The following is a 5,180-nucleotide window of genomic DNA, read 5'->3' as shown; positions in this document are numbered from 1 at the left end:
GCAGTCAAAATTTTCGACTGAACAGCCCATGATTCCCAAATTTTTCCTCAAATTTTCTAATTTAAACGGGTAATCAGTGGTAGGGTGAGGGGAATGAGCATCAATTGAAGCAATAACAGCAGACACAAACCCAAACTCAGTCGAAAATTTCGACTGAGATGAACCCTAATCACAAATTTCTCATAAAATTCAAATTAAACATGTGAACTTCAATGAGGTAAGGGAATTAATCATCAAGTAAGGCAAGTGAGGCAATGAATCACAATAATAATCGAAAAATTCGACCCAAAATGAATGCTCGGAACCCTAATTCCTAATTTACTTCAAGAAAGGCAAAATCAAAACAATTAAAATGCATAGAAGTAAAGGAATTACTTACTTGATGATAAGGAACCTACAGAAGCAATTAATCGACACAAACAAGCAAATTTGGGCAATTTTTTTGATCGAAAAACCGCAAACCCTAACTCCTCTAATTGACCATGCAAAACAACAAGAATCAAGGGGAAAGTAGAGGAAAAATGTCGAGTAATTAGCAATGAACAAATGTATGTGTTGGATTTGGTAAATGGGCAAGATTAATGAGGGATTTGGGGATTTTTCGCAAAAAGAGAGGGAAAGAGTGAGCAATGAATCGAAATAATGAAATAAAGGGCAAAAATAGGAAGTTTAGAAGACACTTTTTGCGTAGCCTTTGCAAATCCACTCGATCGAATGATTTTAAACCACTCGATCCAGAGCTCTGGTATGCATTTCACTCGATCGAATAAAAATTTACTCGATCGAGTACTCCCCTTTTTAGCTTCTGTAGATCGAGTATTCTGGAACCATTCGATCGAGCATTTTCCACTCGATCGAGTACAAAATGTACTCGATCGAGCTCTTTTCCTCGTGTAAGCCCTTGAATTTGCGTATAATCTCCCCAAACCTGCATAAAAATACTCGCAAAAATATCCCAAAATACCAAATATGAATAGTGACAGTTTATAGTCTTCTAAACTACTCTAAAAATGTCTAAATTCTAATTGTCCTAATTAAATGCAATAAATAAATCCGACGGAAATTAAAAATTGTTTTTACAATTTGTTACACGCGGCATGTCCCCGCTCACTTCTCAAAGCAATTCAGCAGCCCCTCGGAGGGCTCCTGACTGGAGGACATCACCTCAGCAACATTAACCGTTCTCTTCATTCTCCATGATCTTGTATTTGAATCATTAGGAGGAGAATAGTTGACGTCCACATACGCGCAAACTTTCCTTGTCCTTACTCCTTTCTTACCAGCTTTAGCGTTATCGCTCCCACTTTGACTGACATTAATTGCACAATAACCATTGACAACTCCTGCATTATTTTCATCTGTACCTGCAGCAAGGAAAACAGACGAACTTTCCTCCTTTTTGCTCTCAATCTGAGGCGGAGGGAACACGATAGCAGCACAATGTTCCAAATCTTCATTTGGAGTGTCAATAGGAGGGTGAGTAGAAGAGAGGGCCTTGCAAGGCTGAGCTTGCATGGGAGCCCTTCGGAACTTAGACTGATGGAAAATAAATTCCTCGTCCCCAACCTGAAAGGTCAATGTCTTGCCTCCGACGTCTATCACTGCACGAGCAGTGAATAAAAATGGTCTCCCTAAAATGATAGGGGTATGTGTGCACTCGGGGATGTCAAGTACAACGAAGTCAACGGGAATAAAGAATCTCCCGATCTTAACAGGTATGTCTTCTATGACACATAACGGCCGTGATATACTACGGTCAGCCATCTGAACAGTCATATTTGTGCAATTAAACTTGGTCAAATCAAGTCTCTTAGCAAGAGACAGCGGTAAGACACTCACGCTAGCGCCAAGATCGCATAACGTGTTATCAATTAAGTGGGTACCAATGTGACACGGAATCGAGAAACTACCCGGGTCTAACTGTTTGGGAGGTAACTTATTCTGAACTAGGGCCGTCCCTACCTCGGTCAAAGCTACCGTCTCATTATCATTAATGTGCCTCTTACGTGATAAAATTTCTTTCATAAATTTAAGGTAAGAGGGTACCTGTGTCAGCAATTCGGCGAACGGAACGGTGACTTGCATGCTTTTCAGGAGTTCGGCAAATTTACCGAACTGTTGATTAGACTTTGTGTTTTGTAGTCGCCTCGGGAAGGGTACCGTAATGGGTATATCGAGTCCCTTATTCCTCACTTCCAACGTATCAGCTGGATCAAGCTCTACATCCTTCGATCGAGACTTCTTTCCTCTCGAACGGGGTCTTTCAGGCGATATTTCACTCGATCGAGCACTAGCAGGCTCTCGATCGAAGTCTTCTTTATCAGCATCACTCGATCGAGCAACAATACTACTCGATCGAGTAGTATCCTCTATAAAATCACTCGATCGAACTGTTTGCTTTACTCGATCGAGCTGTTCTTTTTCCTGGTCACTCGATCGAGTAAAAATTCCACTCGATCGAGTCTTTTCTTCAGCTTTTTCACTCGATCGACCACCTGAAACCAGTCGATTGAGTATCTTCTTTGTCGTCAGCTCTTTTTCTTCAACAGTGCACTATTCATTAGCAGTAATTACCTTCCTCGGGTCTGATTTCAATAATTCCGGTCCCTCATATGAACGACCGCTTCTCATATTTATTAAATTCACTGTCTCGTATGGATTCTTATCAGCTTGTGACGGTAAATGGCCCTGCTTCCTCGTGGATTGGTTCGCGGCTAACTGGGCAACTTGAGTTTCAAGTGACTTGATGGATGCATCTTTCTGTTGGTCACTTAGTTGCCATTGCTTTGTCAAAGATTGCAACATCGTCTTCAACTCAGATAACTCGCTCACCCCACCTGAGGATGATGCACCGTGATTAGGTGTAGGAAAGGAAGGAGGCTTCTGAAAGCCTTGTTGAGCCTTATGAGGAGGGACATATGGCTGCTGCTACGGAGGAGGAGGGTAGGATTGAGCACATTTTGACTTGTCTACCTCAAATTGGGATGGACTGCCCCTTGGTTATTATAATAGGAACCCCCTCCTTGCCTGTATTATTGAAAAGCAAGGACATGTTCCTTCTCTGTAAGACAGCCAACAGCAGTATGACCGTCGTTGCTCCCACACCTCTCACATGTGACGCTTTCCCTCTAGTAAGCAAATGGACCGTCTGAGGCTCTCCAGTAGAATGCAGCTCCAATTTATCAAAAAGAGCATTCATGGCTTCCAGCTGAGCCACGACTGCCTTATCAACCGCGTGAACTGTTCGAATACCATCCCTCGGGTTCCCATACTCGGCACAATAGGTCGCCATCTCGTCAATAATTGCCCATCCCTTATCATCATCAGTATTCTTTTGGAATCATCCGTTGGATGAGGCATCAAGTATGGCTCTGTGGTCATCATACAACCCATTGTAGAACTGATTGGACAGAAACCACGTATCAAAACCATGGTGAGGAAGAGACCTCACTAACCTCTTGAACCGGCACCAAGCTTCATAGAAAGTTTCATCAGGTGCCTGCTTGAAACTAGTGATCTTCGCCCTCAGCTGATTAGTGCGCTGCGGAGGGAAATATCTCTTATAAAAAGCAAGAGCAAGGGTCTCCCAGTTTGTGATCCCTACGGCTGTACGGTCCAAGTCAGTCAGCCACTCCCTGGCTGAGTCAGTCAAAGACAAAGGAAACAACACCTCCTTAATCTTGTCTTGAGTTACCCCCTTTGTGGCGGGGATAGTAGAACAGTAGTCCGTAAAGACCTCCATATGCTTCCTCGGGTCTTCACCTGCCACACCTCTAAAGAGATTTCTCTCCACTAGATTGATATAGGACGGACGGATGTCAAAAGTATTTCCATCCTCAGTCTGGAGATTGAAACCCTTAGGAATAGATGATGCTTTAGGCTCCGAATGATTTGCAATATTTGGCATCTTTACTGGTCGGTTTATAGAACTGAGATTATCTTCTACTAAAGATTGATCTTCTGTAAATAGGAAATGTTGAAGCTCGGGTTCGAAAGTACTCAAATCTTCCTTTCGTGATTCTCTTTGCAGACGGAGTCTATGCCTGAACAATCTCTCTGGTTCAGAATCAGCTGAAAATAACTCCAACCTGTTTGACCTGGGCATACACAACACTGAAAGAAAATAAATAAAAATTGTCTCAAGGAATAAGAATTCCCTGAGACGGATAAAATAAACGAAACAAAAAAACAGATAGGGCAATTGCCTCCCCGGCAACGGCGCCAAAATTTGACAGGGCAGTCGTATACCTATCAAAAATAACTAACTAAACTAACTATATAGCTAGGGAAGTCAGGTCGATCTCCTCAGGGAGGCAAGATATCTATAAAGAGTCCGTTTATTTGGTCACAAAATGGGGGGTTTTTATATTCGATTTTCTAAACTAAAAGGTGTAAAAGAAAGAGAAGCAAGGAAAGAGTAGTAAAGGCAGAAAATAAAGATAAACTATCAATAAAGAAGGGACATGTCAGGATTTCGGTTCACTACGGTAGTCCAATGACTCAATTGCAAATAGTCTAGATAAATTACTGTGAGACGGATATGGAAAGGTCCTTTCGGTCCACTTTCTATCCTAGATTTCCACAAACTTAACTTCCATCCTCGTCAGGGTAGTCTACTGTTCATAGCAGGTCTATTTAGTCCAATCTTCCGATCCAGGATTAAATTTAACCAGATTAAAAGGTGACTCAGAAGCGTGCACTCAACTAAGTCGGTAAATATAGTTATATTGCCATGGGGACAGAATCTCACAAATAATTCATCTAACCTACTCACTACATCGTCACATTTCTACCGTAGATCCCCTAATCCCAACATGAAATTATTTAGCTACTCATACTATTAATATTGTCAAAACTAATAACAATGAAATAACTAATATTAAACATGATGAAATAATAATGAAATTGCATAAATAAAGATTAGGGTAGGAATTAAAAAGGAAAAAAACAAGTAATTAAAGCAAATGATTGAAAGATTAAGATTAAAAGGGAGTAAGAGATTACAATCGCAAGAATCCGGCGTAAAGAACAACTAAATCCGAGCGAGAAAATCCGAAAGCAAAAGTTACAGTAGAGAGGAAAAAGCAACGTATTATTTTTGCAGTGAAAGATCAAAATAAAAGATAATCCGATTATTAGATGCCTAATGACCTAATTAATGTACGTTTAAATAGAAAAAT

At 41.0% G+C, this 5,180-nt stretch overlaps 1 non-coding gene across 1 annotated transcript; it reads left to right on the top strand.

Annotated features, from left to right (window-relative positions):
• The first annotated feature begins 3,425 nt into the window (after nucleotides 1-3,425).
• Nucleotides 3,426-3,531, top strand: LOC141639594 (small nucleolar RNA R71). The gene has a single exon (XR_012542594.1). It is a non-coding gene; the product is annotated as a small nucleolar RNA R71 (small nucleolar RNA).
• The last annotated feature ends 1,649 nt before the right edge of the window (nucleotides 3,532-5,180 follow it).

The sequence above is a fragment of the Silene latifolia genome, unplaced genomic scaffold, assembly GCF_048544455.1.
Source record: "Silene latifolia isolate original U9 population unplaced genomic scaffold, ASM4854445v1 scaffold_465, whole genome shotgun sequence".
NCBI classification, from domain to species: Eukaryota; Viridiplantae; Streptophyta; class Magnoliopsida; order Caryophyllales; family Caryophyllaceae; genus Silene; species Silene latifolia.
This window is presented reverse-complemented; position numbering and strand designations above follow the sequence as displayed.